This window comes from Esox lucius, chromosome 16 (assembly GCF_011004845.1).
Source record: "Esox lucius isolate fEsoLuc1 chromosome 16, fEsoLuc1.pri, whole genome shotgun sequence".
Lineage (NCBI taxonomy): Eukaryota > Metazoa > Chordata > Actinopteri > Esociformes > Esocidae > Esox > Esox lucius.
Genome location: NC_047584.1, coordinates 14,004,760 through 14,027,850, shown reverse-complemented (window position 1 = coordinate 14,027,850; position 23,091 = coordinate 14,004,760). Strand labels below are relative to the sequence as shown.

Here is a 23,091-nt window from a genome sequence, read left to right as displayed (position 1 = left end):
TCTCGTTCAGTAAGGGAAGAAGAGGAGACAAGTCGTGTAATTGTTTAGAGGCAGCATTCTACACAGTGCCCCTTCAGCTACCTCAATGGGATGACTTGAAGTAGCATATAACCAAACCTGGCCAGCAGGTGGGAGATGCTCAGTTTTCTTTTCTAAGTCCTCTGTGTTATATACCCCACATCCCCTGAATAATTGAGTACATTCAATAATATTCTGTGAAGGATTTTTTAGTTGTTTATACAAAAAAAGCAATTTGACCTGGAATTCAAATATTCATTATGCCTATTTTCTCCTTAAAGCATGAATTATATGTGCAAACTCAGATCCAGAATGTATTCAGTGTTTAGCATGTTTTCCTGCAATCCTTTTCACAGCTGTGTGGGGTCCACATTCCTCGCACTAGCATGACTCTCAACACTTTAACATTTAACACCTGTTACAGAGACAATTGGTTTACAGTGTCGTATGTTAAATCATTATTGAAGGTTTTATTCTGCTGACATCATGATTGATGCTTGGCGGGTGTTTGACAAATAACTAGAATATTCTTATCCATGACCAAAATTATAAAAAGGCCCTCCTGCTCCTCTTGAATCCCCTTACAGTGCATATAGTTTATATAGTTCCCATTAGGCTGAGCAGCCAGAATCAGACCTCAGCTGTCTATGTTGTTGCAAGAAAAGGACTCATGTTTTGGCCAGTGACCAAAGTTACGTGCCTGATTCCAAGAGAGTTGTCTTTCAGGATGTTTCATGCATTCTGTTTAACTATAAGTAGCTACTTTTCATTTCCTTGGTGCTATTAAATATACACTGCTCAAAATTGTGATTTGTGAACAAATGTGATTTGTTCAGAACAAAATGATGTAACAACCGTCAATGGAAAACAAAATCACCAACAGATTAAAGGCTAGATTCAAACTCACCAAAATCTAAGTAAACTATTGAAATCACAGGCTGCTCCAACTTGTGTAAATTTCAACACGGCAACTCATAATGTGACTCGGTAGTGTGTACAGTTGTGGACAAATGTTTTGAGAATGAAAAATATTAATTTTCACAAAGTCTGCTGCCTCAGTTTTTATGATGGCAATTTGCATATACTCCAGAATGTTATGAAGACAGATCAGATGAATTGCAATTAATGAAATCCCTCTTTGCCATGAAAATGAACTTAATCCCCAAAAACCATTTCCACTGCATGTCAGCCCTGCCACCAAAGGACAAGCTGACATCATGTCAATGATTCTCTCGTTAACACAGGTGAGAGTGTTGACGAGGACAAAGCCTGAGATCCTTCTGTTGTGCTGATTGAGTTAGAATAACAGACTGGAAGCTTTAAAATGTGGGTTGTTCTCGTAATCATTGCTCTTCCTTCACATGCTTTGCACAAAAAGGGCTTCACAGGCAAGGATATTGCTGCTAGTAAGATTGCACCTAAATCAACCATTTATTGGATCATCAAGTACTTCAAAGAGAGAGGTTCAATAGCTGTGAAGAAGGCTTCAGGGCGCCCAAGAAAGTCCAGCAAGCGCCAGGACCGTCTCCTAAAGTAGATTCAGCTGCGGGATCGGGGCACCACCAGTGCAGAGCTTGCTCAGGAATGGCAGCAGGCAGGTGTGAGTGCATCTGCGCACACACAGTGAGGTGAAGACTTTTGGAGGAAGGCCTGGTGTCAACAAGGGCAGCAATGAAGTCACTTATCTCCAGGAAAACATTATGGACAGACTGATATTCTGCAAAAGGTACAGGGATTGGACAGCTGACGACTGGGGTAAAGTCATTTTCTCTGATTAATCCCCTTTCATTTACCTTCAGTCCTGTGTCATGCAAACAGTAAAGCATCCTGAGACTATTCATGTGTGGGGTTCCTTCTCAGCCAAGGGAGTGGGCTCATTCACAATTTTGCCTAAGAGCACAGCCATGAATAAAGAATGGTACCAACACATCTTCCGAGAGCAATTTCTCCCAACCATTCAAAAACTATTTGGTGATGAATAATGCCTTTTCCAGTATGATGGAGCACCTTTCCATAAGGCAAAAGTGAAAGGATAAGGAGAAAGCAAATGTCGGTGGCCACCACCTGCAAACCATTCCATTTTTGGGGGTTGTCTTGCTGTTGCTTCTCCGGTGAACGTGCTGTCACTTTCATTTGCACCTAAACAGACTGATTCACAATCACTTGTGCTTCCTAAAAGGACAGATTGAGATCCTTGATGTTGAATTGACCTGGTGTTATACAGTGATAATTACATGTTCCCCTAATTCTTTTGAGCAGTGTAGTTAAGACATTGTTAGTGTTTAGGATCATAGTAACTGTAGATAGGAGCAGCTGCTAAAATCAGATTTTAATGTAATGCACTTCCATAGGGAGTTTCCGGAACCATCTACTGTAGCATTTTCAGACACTCCTTGACGCTGGTGCGTGCTCTTACCTCTACAGTAGCTTTTAGTGGGATTTATCTCCTTTGGATGGACGTTTTCACATATTATTCTGTTGAAACATGAAATAACATTTTTGACATAAGGGATCGTTTTTGTTTAGATCTCTGGCAAAAACTCCTGATTAAATCCATTTTGATTTCATATTGTAAGTCCAACTTGAAATCAAAAGTCTTGAGAGCTATAGTACTGTAAATATCTCAGTGTAAGTGCCATTGCTATGCCATTCATTTCTGTTAAGATGTTTCTATTATACAGTTGTTAACATTGCAGATATTTGCCCTTATCTTTTACATCACTGGTAGAAAACTGTAAAATGGCAAAATAAAACATATTCTGCGTTTTTTAAAAGCATGACGTATGTCACAAAATGCAAATATTTCAAATTACAGAAAATGCATTATATTTTGTTTCTCCTAATTGTTTCTATCTGCTGTCAAGAGGGGAGGTAGCTGGAATTATTATTTTTTTGCCTCAAGGTAAGGGCCCCCATCTTATCTCACTTAAGAACATTCAAATACTAGATATTGCTCTGAGGAGACCAATCACAGAGTACATAAAGACTTATGGACGCATATACAGAGGCATATCCTGTAAATAAAGACTTCTGGTCGTAGTACATACTAAGACAGCTCCCCATTCCCCATCTGATTTCACTCTACAGGATGTGAAACAGCTAAAGAGATTCTCTGCAGCATAAGTTTGAACAATTGTCTGTACTAGAGTGAGCGTGCAAATCGAATAAGGAACAACATATTGTTCATTCAGGGCCAATTAGAGCCAATTGAGAGGCATGTCAATCAGCAGTCACTGGGGCATGACCCCTGGATACCGAACATGCATAAGGGGCTTGAAATGATCCCTCAGACACGCAAACAGATCCCAGACTCAACCCTTCCAGGCTGTTATCTGCTCTCTCTCTACTCGTGACGGTCACATAATCCCTTGTATGATGCCTCAGGAGCCCCCTGCCATGATGTCTGGCCTGGGTAGCCTGATTAGTAAAGCCCCTTGTTGAAGAGCCCTATCACACAAGCAATCGTATCCACCCTGGCTAGGTCACACAGACGCTACATGTTGTTGTTAGTGTTAGCCTGAGTTCAGTAGACATTGTGACTGTTCCCTGAACTTTGTTAAAAACGTTAAGGTAAAGCAATGAGTATGGTGCTCGTCTTTAGGGCTGGCAATCTATTTGATTTGATTACATGAAACCAGCTAGTTCTGTAATGTTTAATCTTGTCAGCGAATGTAAGGTGTTGATTCAGCCCATTGATACCATTACAGTATTGGAAAAATTTGCTGTTTGAAATTTGCTTGTACTGTACAGTATTTTACTGAGGCTATTTAGCCTGTTTGAATTAACATCCACTAACTTACTAAGTGTTCCATTAGACAGACAATAATGTCAAACCGTTATCTAAAGTATCTGGGAGCAATTAAGTTTCAAATAAAAATGACAACTAAATCCTTTTGCAGATTTCATAAGGCAATCAACATTACCTCAGATCAGGTTTGGAATTTCGTCATTTTAGGGGCAAGGCCATTTGGTCTTCGGTTTCACAAAAATGTTTAGGGCACAAAGGCCACATGCCAGTGCATCTTTCATTTGTGAATGACATTGATACAATAACTATCAATATAGGTGATGATAACGGACTTTCTCGTCAAGTGAAAAGACGAGAGAATATTGGAAACCCCTACAAAAGCATGCACAGATGCGTACTTCGAAAATCCACCAGAAACGGTCGCAATTTACAGTGTGGCTCAAAAGTTTGGGCACCCCAGGTAAAAATGTGTATTAATGTGCATAAAGAAGCCAAGAAAAGATGGAAAAATCTACAAAAGGCATCAAATGACAGATTAGACATTCTTATAATATGTAACAAAAAGTTAGATTTTATTTCCATCATTTACCCTTTCAAAATAACAGAAAACAAAAAAATGGCATCTGCAAAAGTTTGGGCACCCTGCAGAGTTAATACCTTGTACTGCCCCCTTTGGCAAGTATCACAGCTTGTAAATGCTTTTTGTAGCCAGCCAAGAGTCTTTCAATTCTTGTTTGAGGTATCTTTGCCCATTGTTCCTGATGACTGCCATTTCTTAATTACCATACGAACAGAGGATATTGGCATCTGAAAACGCTTTGCTATCTTCTTATAGCCTTCTCCTGCTTTGTGAGCGTCTACTATTTTCAGTTTTACAGTTTTATTTTTGGCTTACCATAATGTAGATACTGAAGTTAATAGCCAGCGAAATTTTTGCCGATCCGGAAAAAATCATAATGCATACTTTGCTTTGACTGTGAGGAAAATCGGGAAATGCAGGACCTATAGTTTGCAGGTTCGCTTCTCTAACCACTACGCTATTTAACAAGGGTCACTCAGTCACTCAGTAAGAGAAATTCGCTCTTCTTGGCCGGTTACGCTTACGCGGTCTGGCAAAAAGCTGCCTTATGACCAGAACTGGGCCCATGCAGCAAGTTTATTTCATTTTATACAAAATATATGAAGTATCAGTTACAAAAACTGCTGAAGGTTCATTTTGATTAACAGTGAGTGCCGTAAGAAATGTTTCCTCTGTCCTTTATATTAGATAAAGATAAGTTATTTATGAAAGAAGGGTAGGCAATGCCCAGTACTCTTTGTGAAAATGTAATTGCCCCCATAAATTAAATTACTAATTATGCCCCATATAGTAGCAATATCTGCAACCACACTGTAGTTATTGTTTAATGTCTCACTTTGGATACATTCTGTTCCACCCCTTGATGCTGAACTTCCTTACTTCAGTAACTGTTGCGGTTGGGATTAAATTAATCTCTACCTAAATAGAAAATAGTGTCCTTTTAATGTTTATGTTCCACCCAAGAATGCACTCTAACTCCAAGTACAAATATTTTGAATGAGGCTTTTATTCTATTAGAATAAAACAAATAAATGCATGAGCTGCTCTTCGAATGTTCTTCACTCTACAAAAATCATACAAGCAACTCAAATAGTCTATAAGACTTAAAGAAATGTACTGACAAGCATTACTTATTCTGTAATCAACACTGATTATGGGATTTTCCTGCATATAAACCTCAAAGGCGTCCGCCTTCCCAAAATCTCGGCATGGTAAAACATAATTTTGCACTTATACGCTAAATAGTTTACCAGCCACTTTTTTCATACTAGCAGTGTTACTAGAGGGTTGGGTTTCCCCATTAAAGGGCAATTTTAAATGGGCTTGGGCAGGTCGATTTACAGACAGGGTTGTCCAAGCATGTCAAAATATTTAAATAGATGTTAATAACGCCTAAACTACATCCGATCCGCATAACATTTGTTAAATGTTTCAGATTACCTCTAGTAGAATAGCAGATTATTTTCAATAGAGTTGGTGAGACAGACAAAGATGACTGGTGAAAAGGTGATTAGATTAGGGTATGTAGGCTTCTTGTCACCAAAAACATTTTATATGATATATACCAGTGGTTCCTAACCAGGGGTACTGGGACCCCTGGGGTTACTTGGCCTCTCCACAGGGGGTACTTGAAAACACTCATGACACCATAGGCTTACTAGTGAAATTAACATGAGGGGGTACTTCAGGGGTACTCCAAGCAGAGCAATATTTTGTCGGTGGTACAGTAACAGAAAAAGGTTGGGAGCCACAGTGTAAAAATATAAGTCACTAACAATATAAACAAATGAACGTGAAGACGCTGGATGAGCGCAAGCTGTATAGCCAAGTAGCCTACAGCTGACGGATCTCGAGAGAGAGAGGGAGATCAGGGATAGCTACCAATTACTGATAGTTGTCTGCTCGTGATTTTGGAAATGTCAAATAATCTGTTAGTCCACAAGTATGAGAGTGGCTCACAAAAGCTTACTTTTGTACAATGAAAAAGAGAACGACCACAAGAAATGAATACAATTTCTCAAGCAGCCTGCTAGTATTAGCAGCAGTAGTAGGAGTACGGGAGAGTGGGCCACAGACAGCTAACCACCCCACTTCGTGAGAACGATCAGGAGCAAGTTCCTAACAGCGAAACCACTGTCGGTGAAGACAGTTCTGCTACTGCAACAGTTAGTAATCATGGTGCCACCACCATGGCACAAGAGGACAATATCATCTGATGCTGCATGTTGGGGTCCGATCACTGATGAGTGGCGCTCACACTGGGTGAGCCAAGGCCTGAAGCACAGCTGCTATGTCGGTATAAAGATGGGCCATTTTCGGTTTCTGAAAGGGTATAGGCTACAAACGACAAATGACTTTGCCTCCAATAAAGCCAGGAGAAAGGCACTCTAACAACAGCACTGGTAAGGCCAGTAGCATCATCCATACTGATCTGGTTTTGGCATTAGCGCGCCAACTTGTAGTCAGGGGATCTTTCTCCAATATCATTCTATTTGGGTTTATTGTGGCATTACTAAGGCTGATTATCAATTTGGCTGCACAGAATTTCTGTGATGGTCTACCCACACTACGTCAATTTGTTATGTGACTGTGTGTTGGCAGGCTATGTATACATTATAGTGGCACATAGGAGGGTGTGTTGTTGTGTGTCTCATAGCAGTCTTCGGAAAGTCTGCAATTATTTCTGTCAGTAACGCACACTCATGCGTTACTATAGCGTGACCATTATGTTTGAATATCTACCTTGTGTCAATTGCGAGCCGACTTACCCAACTATAACCTAAATGTGTGCATGGTGTGATGAAACAAAATCCACATCTTTACTACAAGAAACCAAGTAATTGATATTTCACTGCTAAATAATCAATTTCATATAGTAAGCCATATTCATATAGTAGGCCTCCATATTCAACCTCTCCCTGTCTCTGTCTGCAGTCCCCTCCAGACCACCATTGTCCCTGTATCGAAGAAACCTTCCATCATCTGCCTGAATGACTACCGCTACGTAGCACTGACCTCCATCATCGTGAAGTGCTTCGAGCGGCTGGTCAGAACACACATCTGCTCCGCACTTCCTGACACCTTGGACCCCCTTTCAATTTGCATACCGTTCCAATAGATCTACGGATGATGCCATCGCCCTGACGACACACTGCCCTCTCCCACCAGGAAAAAGGCAACACATACGTGAGGATCCTGTTCATGGACTACAGCTCAGCATTCAACACTCGTGACCACTAAGCTTGTTCCTGGACTTCCTTACAGGCAGACCCCAGGGGATGAGAATGGGCAACCTCACTTCCTCTCGACTGACCCTGAGCACTGGAGCCCCCTAGGGCTGTGTACTCAGTCACTTCCTGTACTCCCTGATCACGCATGACTCTGTGGCCACATACAGCTCCACTTCAGCCAGACTCTGAAGTCTGGCTGAAGTGGAGAGACTCTCTGACTTGAAGTTTCTTGTGTGTTCATCAGAAGTTACCTCATTTGGTCCAGGAAAGCGTACTCGGCGGTGAAAACTGCAAAAAAACGATTATATTTCCTTAGGGGACAAAGTTTGGCATGTTTGTAAAAACTCTCATCCACTTCTACAGGTCCACCATTGAGAGCATCCTCTCAGGCTGCATCACTGCCTAGTTTGGCAGCTGCTCCACTGCGGACCACAAGTCCCTCCAGAGGGTGGTGAAGCCTGCGGAGCGCGTCCTCGGCTGCCATGTTCCCTCTGTGCAAGGCATCTACCATACACAATGCCTATGGAACACACAGAATATCATCAAAGACTACAGCCACCCAGCCTATGGTCTGTTCACACTGCTGCCATCTGGTAGACGCTACTGGAGCGTCGGGGAACGCACTTCCAGACACACAAACCGTTCTTTCCCTTAGGCCATAAGGCTCCTCAACCAGCAGCATTGTAATCTACAATAATACTGATCACACATGAACATTCCAGATGCTCTGATGTCTTTCCAGGTACATTCAATGTACATTAGAATATTATTTTGTATATGCCATTCATAGGCATATTACACTCATAGTGTATATATAATGTTCAATACTTTTACCTGTAATGTTCACTGTTCACATTCCCCATCCTACTCATTTTAAAGTTGCTGCTATTTTACATTGGTATGCAAATTATTTATATAAAAACATGAAAAACATTTTGAGTACCGTGACGTCGCCCGGTATGGCGCAGCCGGGGCCCCACCCTGGAGCCAGGCCCGGGGTTGGGGCTCGTATGCGAGCGCCTGGTGGCCGGGCCTTCCCCCATGGGGCCGGTGCGAAGAGGATCGGGCGGCAGTCGAAGGCAGGGGCCTAGACAACCCGATCTCTGGACACGGAAACTGGCTCTAGGGACGTGGAATGTCACCTCGCTGGCGGGGAAGGAGCCTGAGTTGGTGCGTGAGGTTGAGAGGTTCCGATTAGAGGTAATCGGGATCACCTCTACACACGGCTTGGGCTCTGGAACCACACTCCTTGAGAGAGGATGGACTCTTCACCACTCTGGAGTTGCCCATGGTGAGAGGCGGCGGGCTGGTGTGGGTTTGCTCATAGCTCCCCAGCTCTGCCGCCATGTGTTGGAGTTTACCCCGGTGAACGAGAGGGTCGTTTCCCTGCGCCTACGGGTCGGGGATAGGTCTCTCACTGTTGTTTGTGCCTACGGGCCGAACGGCAGTGCAGAGTACCCGACCTTCTTGGAGTCTCTGGGAGGGGTGCTGGAAAGTGCTCCGACTGGGGACTCTATTGTTCTACTGGGGGACTTCAACGCCCACGTGGGCAACGACAGTGACACCTGGAGGGGCGTGATTGGGAGGAACGGCCCCCCGGATCTGAACCCGAGTGGTGTTCAATTATTGGACTTCTGTGCTAGTCACAGTTTGTCCATAACGAACACCATGTTCAAGCATAAGGGTGTCCATCAGTGCACGTGGCACCAGGACACCCTAGGCCGCAGGTCGATGATCGACTTTGTTGTCGTCTCATCTGACCTGCGGCCGTATGTCTTGGACACTCGGGTGAAGAGAGGGGCGGAGCTGTCAACTGATCACCACCTGGTGGTGAGTTGGATCCGATGGCGGGGGAGGAAGCTGGACAGACTCGGCAGGCCCAAGCGTACTGTAAGGGTCTGCTGGGAACGTCTGGCCGAGTCTCCTGTCAGAGAGATCTTTAACTCCCACCTCCGGCAGAGTTTCGACTGGATCCCGAGGGAGGTTGGAGATATTGAGTCCGAGTGGACCATGTTCTCCACCGCCATTGTTGAAGCGGCCGCTCGGAGCTGTGGCCGTAAGGTCTCCGGTGCCTGTCGAGGCGGCAATCCCCGAACCCGGTGGTGGACACCGGAAGTAAGGGATGCCGTCAAGCTGAAGAAGGAGTCCTATCAGGCCTGGTTGGCTTGTGGGACTCCTGAGGCAGCTGACGGGTACCGACAGGCCAAGCGGGCTGCAGCCCGGGTGGTTGTGGAGGCAAAAACTCGGGCCTGGGAGGAGTTCGGTGAGGCCATGGAGAAGGACTATCGGCTGGCCTCGAAGAGATTCTGGCAAACCATCCGGCGCCTCAGGAGAGGGAAACAGTGCCCTACCAACGCTGTTTACAGTAGAGGTGGGCAGCTGTTGACCTCAACTGAGGATGTCGTCGGGCGGTGGAAGGAGTACTTTGAGGATCTCCTCAATCCCGCTGACACGTCTTCCATTGAGGAAGCAGAGGATGAGGGCTCAGAGGTGGACTCGTCCATCACCCGGGCTGAAGTCACAGAGGTGGTCAAGAAACTCCTCGGTGGCAAGGCACCGGGGGTGGATGAGATCCGCCCTGAGTACCTCAAGTCTCTGGATGTTGTGGGGCTGTCTTGGTTGACACGCCTGTGCAACATCGCGTGGCGGTCGGGGACAGTGCCTCTGGGATGGCAGACCGGGGTGGTGGTCCCTCTTTTTAAGAAGGGGGACCGGAGGGTGTGTTCCAACTATAGGGGGATCACACTTCTCAGCCTCCCCGGGAAAGTCTATGCCAGGGTTCTGGAGAGGAGAATACGGCCGATAGTAGAACCTCGGATTCAGGAGGAACAGTGTGGTTTTCGTCCGGGCCGTGGAACACTGGACCAGCTCTATACCCTCTACGGGGTGTTGGAGGGTTCATGGGAGTTTGCCCAACCAATCCACATGTGTTTTGTGGATTTGGAGAAAGCATTCGACTGTGTCCCTCGCGGCATCTTGTGGAGGGTGCTTGGGGAATATGGGGTCCTGGGTCCTTTGCTAAGGGCTGTCAGGTCCCTGTACAACCGAAGCAGGAGCTTGGTCCGCATTGCCGGCAGTATGTCAGACTTGTTCCCAGTGCATGTTGGACTCCGGCAGGGCTGCCCTTTGTCACCGGTTCTGTTCGTAATTTTTATGGACAGAATTTCTAGGCGCAGCCAGGGGCCGGAGGGTGTCAGGTTTGGGGACCACACAGTTTCGTCTCTGCTCTTTGCAGATGATGTTGTCGTGTTGGCCCCTTCTAACCAGGACCTTCAGCATGCACTGGGACGGTTTGCAGCCGAGTGTGAAGCGGTGGGGATGAAAATCAGTACCTCCAAATCCGAGGCCATGGTCCTCAGTCGGAAAAGGGTGGCTTGCCCACTTCAGGTTGGTGGAGAGTGCCTGCCTCAAGTGGAGGAGTTTAAGTATCTAGGGGTCTTGTTCACGAGTGAGGGAAGGATGGAACGGGAGATTGACAGACGGATCGGTGCAGCTTCTGCAGTAATGCGGTCGATGTATCGGTCTGTCGTGGTGAAGAAAGAGCTGAGCCGCAAGGCGAAGCTCTCGATTTACCAGTCAATCTACGTTCCTACTCTCACATATGGTCATGAGCTTTGGGTCATGACCGAAAGGACAAGATCCCGGATACAGGCGGCCGAAATGAGCTTTCTCCGCAGGGTGGCCGGGCGATCCCTTAGAGATAGGGTGAGAAGCTCGGTCACCCGGGAGGAGCTCAGAGTAGAGCCGCTGCTCCTCCACATCGAGAGGGGTCAGCTGAGGTGGCTTGGGCATCTTTTTCGGATGCCTCCGGAACGCCTTCCTGGGAAGGTGTTCCGGTCCCGTCCCACCGGGAAGAGACCCCGGGGAAGACCTAGGACACGCTGGAGGGACTATGTCTCCCGGCTGGCCTGGGAACGCCTCGGTGTCCCCCCGGAAGAACTAGAGGAAGTGTCTGGGGAGAGGGAAGTCTGGGCATCCCTGCTTAGACTGCTGCCCCCGCGACCCGGCCCCGGATAAGCGGAAGAAGATGGATGGATGGATGCTTTACATAGTTCTTAATTCTTACTACATAGATGTCGGGTGCCATGTTACAAGAACTTCATTGTGCAGGATGGGGTGGTTTTATTTGGTGGATTTGATAAATAAACATTTAACTTGAACTAGGCCAGCGAACGGCTAAATTCTTCTTTTCTGACGAAGAGATCTAGCCAGTATTTTCTCTACTATTGTGGGCTGGCTGTTGTAGCCGGTTTCAGGGTTGCTTACTCAGTTTCTGTTAAAGCAAGAAAACCAGCACTAGACTGTACGGAATTTATCGTTTTTATGGAAATCAGTCTGTAGACCAACATTACCGTTATGCTGCTTTTGGTCAGCTGTGTACAGGCTACAGGCAGCTGACATGGGTATGCGCGGCAGCAACAGTCAGCTGGAATAATGAGAACTAATAATAATGGTTGCTAGTAGCAGCTACCAACTTAACTCATGAGTGGCTATACAGGTGCATCTAAAAATATATATATATATTGTGGAAAGGTTAATTTTTTCCCCGTAATGCAAATCAAAAAGACACCTTAATATATTCTAGATGCATTACACATAAAATGAAACATTTCCAGCCTCTTTTTGTTTCTTGATGATTATGGTTTGCAGTCAAAATCACTGACTGAAAATGTCATACAGGACTTCAAGCAACTTTGGATAATGTGCCTCTCCACTCTTCCTCCAGACTCTGGGACCTTGATTTCCAAATGAAATGCAAAATGTACTTATCTGAAGAGAGGACTTTGGAACACTGAGCAACGGTCCCGTTCATTTTCTCCTTCGCCCAGGTAAAATGCTTCTGACTTTTTCCTCTGGTTCAGGAGTGGCTTGACACTAGAAATGTGACACTTGAAGCCCATTTCCTGGACATGTCTGTGTGTGGTGGCACTTGATGCACTGACTCCAGCCTCAATCCACTGCTTGTGAAGCTCCCCAAAGTTCTTGAATTAGCTTTGCCTGACAATCCTGCACCTTTTCCTGACACACTTTTCCCTTCCAGTCAACTTTCCATGAATATGCTTGGATACAGCACTCTGCCAACATGACCTTCTCTGGCTTACCCTCCTCGTGGACAATGGCGCTTTAATGCACAGGCTTAACTTAGCTGAAGCCCAGGAGCCCAGATAATCAAGGGGGCCTCTTATTGGCCAATAAATATATTTACATATAACATACCCTGTGTATTTTTGATTTGCTGGTTTATCACTTGACATGAATAATGCAAAGTTGCTGGTTCGGAATGGTTTGTATTTGTGAATCAAGGAGTTGATTCTGGACTGTCATGTTCACTTAGCAACCAAAATGTCAGAGCATGATGGGACATTTCTCAAAAAAGAAAGGCTCAAAAACAAAAAGAGGTCCGTGACCAGGAATTATTGAAAATAAAATCAAAAACTAACTGGGTTCTTGAAATCTGTGCCACCATCCTTACCAGAGAAACAGCATCGCCTTACTTGTCGCTAGCTAGCTCTAACATTTTTGGCTAGAATGGAGAGCAACTGTCATTCTTGAAGGAAACTACAGCCAGTCCTTCCAAACATGGACATATAGCTCTACGCATATATTTGACCATGCCTGTGACCAACGCAAGTGGTGAGCGCTCTTTTTCAACACTTGCGTTGGTGAAAAACAAACCTCAACCGAGTATGCAACAAGAGTGAGCCAGCTTACACTTATGTCAATTGAGAATGACATTCTTCGTGATTTGAATTTTAAGGACATAGTCAAGGACTTTTCGGCAAAGAATACTTCTTCTAAAAGTAAGACAAACGATTAATTATTGGTTTCCTGTATTTTGTTAATGTTGCAGTGTTTTAATTGTAAACCCCAGTGATCTTGTGATGTTGAGGTGCATAGTTTGTTTTAATATAAAATAATTGGCCTGATGGTTTTGCTTATATTTGGAGTATGGTAGGTTTTGTGCTATTTTTGCTGTGTAATGTGTCGCTGTTAATCGATGGAGGTGCTGAATCGCGGTGTTGTCTTTTACAAGTGTTTTCAGATAGACAATAGGGGTTTGTTTACGGGAATAATTCAGAAGTGTTATTTATGGTAACTTATATTCTAATGTTTTAGATAGCTAGCTTGCAACTGCTTACAGGTGTATCTAAAACAGGGTAATGTACTTCACTCTGTACAGTGTTTTTCCTGGCTCAGAATGGGCCTTTAGGGGGTGACTACGCACAACAGTAAGCATGATTGGTCTGTGTACAGTAAAGGCAGTGAGTTACCTTATGACAGAAATCTATGAATTTTCTTGTTATTTCTGAATAAATCTTGGAATGGGGGAGGGGAGTGAGTTTGAAGGACATGGGTGTGGGGTTGGGAGAGGCAGTCAGTTGCAGAGGTCACATCCTGCTTCAGGATGCTTAACAAGAACATCAGCATAGAAAGAAAAGGAGAATAAAAAAAGTTATATAAAAACATATAGACTTGATCATTTATGACACACCGAAACAAACATAGAATATAGCAGCCAGTCACCACCCAGATATCCCCAATTGGATTATTTAATATTATAGCATTGTGTCTGTTAAGCTGATGTGAACGTACCGATTGCAATGTGCACTGCTTCCGTGTCCATCCAGCTTTGACAACATTAGCGCCGTTGTCCGTCGTTATGGCCACGAGGTTCTCTTCCGTGAGTTCCCACGCAGAAAGCATCTCTCAGGACCTGTGCAGTCATCTCTGATGTGTGATCGACTGAAAAAAATGCCGTCTCAAGGCATCTGTTGCGCAGCTTCGATTAACCGTCAATGTAGGGCAAAGTAAGGCTCAAGTATGGGTCCATTGTCCTAGTTGACCAGAGATCGGATGTGGCTGCCAACTGAACAGACTTCAGCAGCTACATTTTTACGACATGTTTTGTTCATGTTGGGCAGCGCAGTTTAGGAAAAAAATGGTCTAGAGTTTGAACGAGGTGTTTAAAACCACTGCAGCTATGGGAGCCATGACCTTCGCGATGTAGTAACAAATGGAGTCATAATGCGTGCCATTTGGAAATGCTTGTGTTATTGACACTTGCTTTGTGGAAGCACATGTTGCTGGGCGCTTGTCAGTCGATCGTTTTTTGAGCCATGCACTGTTCATATTCGGTAACGTGATTGTGCTCCAAGGGTTGAAACAGATTGGTCGTATTACCTTTGGTCGCTGAAACAGTTTTTCTGCAGTGTTTACATTTGACCTCATTTTGTTAGGTGTCGTCTTAACTGAAGCCTAAACGTGTCCAAACAACCGACACTGTGTTTTTCTTTGGGACCAGTTGACTAGGCATTTGTGTTCTTCTCCACGTTGCTTCCATGCTGCTGACCGGACGGTGCGAAGTCACGTGACTGCACACGCGGTAGTATGTTTTTAAGGGGAGAGTATTAACAGGATTAAAAAACTGAAATAACTGACATGGGAAAATGACGTCGGTTAGAGGATCTCATTAGCCTTCGGTTTATGTTCTTGTTGAACAGTTGTTTGATAAATTGCTATTAAGCACATTCGGAGAGGATTTTTTTTTTTTCTATTCTTGGTTGTCTATTCTTGGTTATTTTCATTTGGCGCCCCCTAGGACCTCTTTTGGGGAGCGCCAGAAATTCCTCTTTTCAGGAAAAACCCTGCTTGTAATATAGTCAAAGCTTTTCCAATAACTTCATAGGTGCTCTCTACATTGCAGATAGTGGCTTCTTCTGTTAGGTTAATAGCTTGCTTAATTAGCCAGTCACAGCCTACTAGCTAACTCGTGCTGTATTTGACAGTTGCCATTCCCTTTTTTGTTAGTTTTTCCTTAACAAGGTCAAGACTCCCATGTTTGTATCAGCCGCTCCACGCTCCTCATCTCATGAACGTGTTAAAAGTGCTGGGAAATGCTTCTGTTTCTAGAGAATCTCGTTGGCCAATGATCCATAAAACGATCCCTATCCATAAAAAAAAAGTTATAAGAAAATCAATGAAACATACCTATAAGCAGTTCGTTTTCATATGGTTTGTGTCCATACTGGTTTTACAGTTTATAAAGCACTGCCTAAAACTTTGTTTACTCAAAAAAAAGACAAATCCTTAGAGTTGTAGGCCTTGTGGCCACACTGGATTTTGCCCCAAAACAATATAGCTTTTATATGACTGCCCTTGTGCAATTTTATAGGTGTTTAATCACACTGGAATTTAATAAGTTTAATCTTTCAGAACTGTGTACTATAGACTATCTTTTTGTGCAATTCCACTCAGAATCCAATATCTACCAAGACACATCACACCCATTTCCACTATAGAGATTTTGAATGAAGGCAAAACAATATCTGATGCAAGCAAGGAACAAACTTTATTATATAAAGCCATTTTTATATTGTCTTATCACAAAATGCACAGATACCAATCCTAGAAACTCCAAAGAGCATGCAAGAACAATAAATTGATGCACAGTGGCTAGGAAAAACTCCCAAGTAGGGTAAAAACCTTGGAAGAAACATAGAGAGGAACAAGACTCTGAGGGGCCAGTCCTCTTCTGGCTGTGCCGGATAACAATTTTTAAGAATAATCTAATGCAAATAGACAAAGTGATTTAATCTAAATTACATTAAAAAAAATGTACAAATATTTTGGTCTACACACATTATCATTTACGTTTCCAAATTGTAGAATAGGACTGCCAAAATGTCCCAGTTTCTTTTTTTTGGTCATGGTGCTCAAGTACACAAACACACACACACACACACACACACACACACACACACACAGGTAGAGGTGGATAGCCGCTACACCCCATTGTAAGCAGTCTTGCCCTGAACCCAGAAGTGGTATTCACAGGTGTAATACGGAAGACCCCGGTTGCCAAGGACACGGAAATCAGCATAAGAATACACTGCAGTGGGATTCTGACAGAAAGACGAGGCAGAGAGAGACAACAGGGTGAGAGGTCCATCATCAACCCAGGTTTCTACACACACAAAGCCCCAAAAGATGTCTCTGTCCCTACCTCTTCCCGACAGCTTTCACATGCACGTCTCCAGTGTGTCTTATAGGTTGTCAGCATTTGATTTAGTGTTCCGAGCAGTGTTCCTCTCTGACATTAGGCACGCCCTACAGAAAGAGAGAGAGACAGTTGAACAAAGACATTTGGTGCAGCACCTGAAAAATATAAAAATCGCTGTAAAACATTGCATTGTAAATTTCTGGGGTCAGAGAAACACGTGCCATATGAGCAAACAAATGAATGGACATACCTTTGTCAGTTTGTCCATGACTTCTTGGTATTTGTATGTCAGGTGTGGGTCTCGCTGCTCTGGGAGCAATAGGAAGCTGGTTAAGAATGGTGGTCACTGGTTGCTGCAGCTACACAACACTCAGAGAACACTTATAGTGGATTTAAAAAGTCTACACACCCATGTTAAAATGACAGGTTTTTGTGATGTAAAAGAATGAGACAAACATAAATCACGTCAGAACCTTTTCCACTTTTAATGTGACCTATAATGTGAACAATTCAATTGAAAAACAAACTGAAATCTTCAAGGGGGAAGAATTAAAAATAAAAACCTAACATTTACCTAGTTAAGTATAAGTATGCACACCCTCTTACAACTGGGGATGTGGCTGTGTTCAGAATTAACCAATCACATTCAAACTCATGTTAAATAGAAGTAATTACACACCTGCCATCATTTAAAGTGACTCTGATTAATCACAAATAAAGTTCAGCTGTTCTAGTAGGATTTTCCTGACATTTTCTGAGTTGCATCTCAGAGCAAAAGCCATGGTCTGCAGAGAGCTTCCAAAGCATCAGAGGGATCTCATTGTTGAAAGATATCAGTCATGAGAAGGGTACAAAAGAATTTCCAAGGCATTAGATATACCATGGAACACAGTGAAGACAGTCATCATCAAGTGGAGAAAATATGGCACAACAGAGACATTACCAAGAACTGGACATCCCTCCAAAATTGATGAAAAGACTAGATGAAAACTGGTCAGGGAGGCTTCCAAGAGGCCTACAGCAACAGTAAAGGAACTGAAGGAATTTCTGGCAAGTACTGGCTGTGTGCTACATGTGACAACAATCTCCCGTATTCTTCATATGAATGGGCTATGGGGTAGGGTGGCAAGACAGAAGCCTTTTATTACAAAGAAAAACATCCAAGCACGGCTGAAGTTTGCAAAAACAAACATCAAGTCCCCCAAAAGCATGTGTGAAAATGTGTTATGGTCTTATGATACAAAGGTTGAACGTTTTGGCCATAATTCCAAAAGGTATGTTTGGCGTAAAAACAACACTGCACATCACCCAAAGAACACCATACCCACAGTGAAGCATGGTGGTGGCAGAATCATGCTTAGGGGCTGTTTTTCTTCAGCTGGAACTGGGGCCTTAGTCAGGGTGGAGGGAATTATGAACAGTTCCAAATACCAGGCAATTTTGGCACAAATCCTTCAGGTGTCCGTTAGAAAGCTGAAGATGAAGAGGAAGTTCACCTTTCAGCATGACAATGACCCAAAGCACACATCCAAATCCACAAAAGCATGGCTTCACCAGAAGAATATTAACGTTTTGGAATGGCCCAGCCAGAGCCCAGACCTGAATCCAATTGAACATCTGTGGGGTGATCTGAAGAGGGCTGAGCACAGGAGATGTCCTCGCAATCTGACAAATTTGGAGCACTTTTGCAAAAAAGAGTGGGCAAATATTGCCACGTCAAGATGTGCTATGCTAATAGATTCCTACCCAAAAAGACAGTGCTGTAATAAAATCAAAAGGTGCTTCATCAAAGTATTAGTTTAAGGGTGTGCATACTTATGCAACCAGGTTATCAAAGATTTCAGTTTGTTTTTCAATTGAATTGTTCATGTTATAGGTCACACTAAAGTTGGAAAAATGTCTGACATGATTTCTATGTCTCATTCTTTTACATCACAAAAACCTGGCATTTTAACAGGGTTGTGTAGACTTTTTATATCTACTGTACATTAGCAGGAGTTAGCAGAAGGGAAGACACTTGAGCAGGACTCTTCATCTGAAGATTTGGTATAATACCCAACAGCAAGAAGCCTTTTACTTCTAGACATTACTGAAAGAGAAACAGAGGTGGATGGACTTCAAATGTCAGGCTGAACTAAACCGATTTTAGTTTGGGACCATATTACTCAGAGAACAAAATGTCACACTACGTCCAATTGGGTCTTTGCAGCAAATGTTATACATTTTCCCTTCCAATTCATTATCTGAACATATCTATTTGAGTTATTAGATTATGTGCTAAAGAAAACACAGTAGCAGAGTGGTCTTTTACTTACCCGGGGTCTGGAAGGTCAACTCGTACGTAAGTTGACCTTCCAGACCAGACCCAGTCTTAAAGTCGGTAGTGTAAAACGTTGCATTGTAGATTTCAAGGGTCAAAGACAACGCACATGAACGGCAAACTCTTGGGGCGCTGATGATACGTCCGTTTACCAGGCAGTGCTGGACAGCCTCTTAGGGAGGGAAACCAGGTTGTCAGACACATTTTTAAATAAGTGTTAGACACATAATTAGTTGGATGATGGAGACCCACCTGGCTGACAGTCCAGGCTGCATGTTATCTCAGGGGAACCCCAGGAAGAAGATGAACTGGTCTTGTGTATCAGTGCTGGTTACAACACTATACCATCTACATACACACGGACAGACTCACATGTTAACCCAGGGCACACACAGAACACTATTCTACGTACTCCATACAGACAGACGCGTGCCTGTTGCTGCAGCTACACAACACCCAGAGGACACATACATTAGCAGGAGTTAGCAGAAGGGAAGACACTTGAGCAGGACTCTTCATATGAAGATTTGGTATAATACCCAACAGCAAGAAGCCTTTTACCTATAGACATTACTGAAAGAGAAACAGAGGTGGATGGACTTCAAATGTCAGGCTGAACTAAACCGATTTTAGTTTGGGACCATATTACTCAGAGAACAAAATGTCACACTACGTCCAATTGGGTCTTTGCAGCAAATGTTATACATTTTCCCTTCCAATTCATTATCTGAAAATATCTAATTGAGTTATTAGATTATGTTCTAAAGAAAACACAGTATCAGAGTGGTCTTCTACTTACCAGGGTCTGGAAGGGCAACTCGTATGTAAGTTGACCTTCCAGACCAGACCCAGTCTTAAAGTAGGTAGTGTAGCAGCTGAACGTTCAGTTTGGTTATGAACCGCTCTGCTGAAAGCACTTTCTTTTACATTGTTGCGTCAATGCAACCACATTAACTGACTGGAGAACGACGCTTACGTCATAATCGGCTCATCCCTGCGCTTCAGGTGTAATAGATTCCATTGAGTGTGTGATTTCCTAATACGTTCATATGTAAATAACGTTTTTTCGTTTTTTCTCATATGTCGCTTGTATGTCTGTATTCGACACACGATGGCAATATAAACACGTACACTGCAATGAAATTAAGGGAGAAAAGTAAATAGAAAGGGGGAAGAAAATTTGAGAGTAGGCTAATAATAACGTCATTCGACATAGTCAGTACGTATATATTTATCTTACACGAAAAGATTTGGTTGGTACAAAGTTCTACTCCCCTGACGCTGGACAGCATACGAGACCGCTTTAGCAGGCATTCAAATACTAACCATTGCTCTTTCACCCACTATTTCTTCATTCCAATGAAGCATAAAAAAGCCTTAGAAATAATAATAACGTAAATTCCCGAGAAATATATTGAACACTTAAAAAAATAATCTAAGCTCTTCAAAATAACAAATTATCAAATAGTTAGGCTAGTGGCCCAACTAACGGAGGAGGGTATAACTGCAGACCTCAAGTCGGGGACATAACTTAATATGGGGGTTCCTTAATATTCAGTTAAGCCCATTCGGTTTCCATTGGTGTGGTGTTTTTGATTTAGTGCATTCGTTTATGAAGGAAGAATTACAAGGGAAATAACGAAGATTTCGGTAAGTGGGATACGTTATAACTAGCTAAAGATGCATGATGCACCTGTCACTATATGCAAGCAGGGAAGATCCATTTATTTTCTTTGCTTCATATTCACTATGTTGTCATTATTTAATCTATGCATTGGTGTAAAAAGAAGTAGAAGTATTTGGCAGTGTTCACCAGTTTTGGGAAGTTGCTGAGGATGAGCTAAATTACCTAAACAGAGTTCATAACTAACCAATTACCTGAATTGATAATTTACACTCTTCCTTTTTATTTTATTGATCACTGTTTGTTTTTTTAACTCCCTTTACCTGATTACTTAGATCTTAATTAGATAATTCCCTAAAGTGGTGAACACAGCTGAACCCAGTTGAGTACTTTTACTTTGTACTTTGTACACCTCTAGTTCTATGTGATTGTTGTGATCTTTCATTCCAGTTGCCAAGATGCGTTGTTGACCTGGGGGATGCTGTTGCCTAGGTAAATGCCACCACGGGCCTCTTCTGAGACCGGGTACAAGTCCTCACCCCTGAATGATGAGGAAATACAGGGTGCTTTGCAGATGCTCAGAGAGGCCTCAACTCTAGAGGAAGTACAAGAAGCTCTCTCCCCATTCATGTTTTTGTTTAATAATTTTGAAGACACTCAAATATTAATGGATGAAATAGACAAAAGAGGACTTAGTGAGATTCTCAAGAAACATTGGTGTAGCGGCACCATTTTGGGAAGGAGACAGGCAAAAACGGCAAAAATTCAAAAATAAAGCAAAGCATTTCCCAGCACTTTCAACAAGTTTATGAGATGAGAACCGTAGAACACCTGATCCAAATGAAAGACTTAATGATAAGTTGATTACGTCACTCAAGTGTTTAAGTGGTAAGGCAACATTTAAAACAGGTGTGTGAGTGCTAGGGCAAAAACAAAAACGTGCACCCCAGGATTGGGAAACACTCCCCTATAGCGTGACATCTATTTGACACATTTGCAGAGTTATTATTGATTTTATGTCGATTTTTATTGGTTTCATGAAATGTTCACAGTAAAAAATATCCAAGATGGCAGACATGATAGGTTCTTGATGTAGTTTTGTACATCCTGGGGAATGAGGCATGTACACAAAAAATCAGCATTGTATGTCAATTGGGGAGGAAATGGCATATTTGTGGGAAAGGTATGCCGATTGCCAGGTCAAGTCAGAGTTATTGTTTTTTTTAAGTACATTTTTATAGGTTTCATAAAATGTTCACTGTACAAAATATCCATGATGGCGGATTGGTTCTTGATGCAGTGCTACACCTCATAGGGAATTAGGCCTCTAGATAAAGAATCAGCATTCTAGGTCAATCAAGGTGGAAATTGTGTCATTGTGAAAATAATTAATTAAAGCGTGGCCTGTGGCGCCCCCTGTGGAGGAATTGGGTCCAGTGTCTGTGTGGTAGGTATAAATGGTCTATATTTTAGTTGTGCCATAATGTAATGCACTCATTAATGTTGTGGATGCATTTGTTTTACACTGGCCAGCCATTTTGTCCTCCATATTGTATTTTATTCATAGCTGTGAACTCTCTATAGGGAGACATGTATAAGACACATGGTTGCCGATTGCCAGGTCAATCAGAGTTATTGTTGATTTTATGTAGATTTCTATTGGTTTCATAAAATGTTGACAGTACAAAATATGCAAGATGGCAGACATGATAAGTCCTTGAGGCATATTTGTACCTCCTGGGGAATGAGGCATTCTATCAGCATTCTAGGTGAGTCGGGGTGGAAATGGCATAATTGTGGAAGATATGCATTATGGCATGGCCAATGGTGCCCCCTGTGGAGGAATCGGGTCGGGTGTCTGTGGATGATATACCTGATCTGTATTTTCATTGTGCCATAATGTAATGCACACATGAAGTGTATGTATCGATAGTTTTTACACTGGTCAGCCATTTTGTCCGCCATCTTGTAATGTATCTTATTCCTTACAACGCTATAGGAAGGCACATATGAGACACCTGTACACCAACAGTCAGGTGAATTAGATTACCGGTTGATTTTAAGGAAATTTTTATAGTGGTCATTAGAGTTAGCATAAAGGGCAAACTTTGTGAAGTCATAATTCAGTTGATTTTTGACAGCAAATTTTGACAGCAACTAGTTTCATTATCAGCCCTGTTCAGAAGTATGGCCTAGAGCAGACCTGGGCAAGATAAGGCCCCTGGGCCGGATGCGGCCCGTCGAGTCATTCTATCCGGCCTGCGATACATCCAAAACTAAAATAATACAAAATAAAAAATACCGGACGAGGTCCGCAGATTACGTTACTTTATTTACTGTTTGCATTTTTATTTATTTTCAAATTAAAGGTCCGGTGGCACTCTCAGTAATAAGTACAGCAGTATCATACTGTCTGTTCAAAATACCTTTAAGTTGAAACAAAGTATTTGCGTTGCTATGATACGTATGGGACCAGCACCACAATCCACGCGCGGAAGTTATCATTTGTACGCATTATACGCAACTGATGACTAGCGATCTCTGGAAATTAGCCTAAGAAAAGTTAATAA

At 43.0% G+C, this 23,091-nt stretch overlaps 1 long non-coding RNA gene across 1 annotated transcript; it reads right to left on the bottom strand.

Annotated features, from left to right (window-relative positions):
* Window positions 1-15,988: 15,988 nt before the first annotated feature.
* On the bottom strand, window positions 15,989-16,968 carry LOC109616732. The gene is made up of 3 exons (XR_002197969.3): window positions 16,828-16,968; window positions 16,581-16,684; window positions 15,989-16,479 (listed from the first exon to the last, which is right to left on the bottom strand). It is a non-coding gene; the product is annotated as an uncharacterized LOC109616732 (long non-coding RNA).
* Between the last annotated feature and the right edge of the window lie 6,123 nt (window positions 16,969-23,091).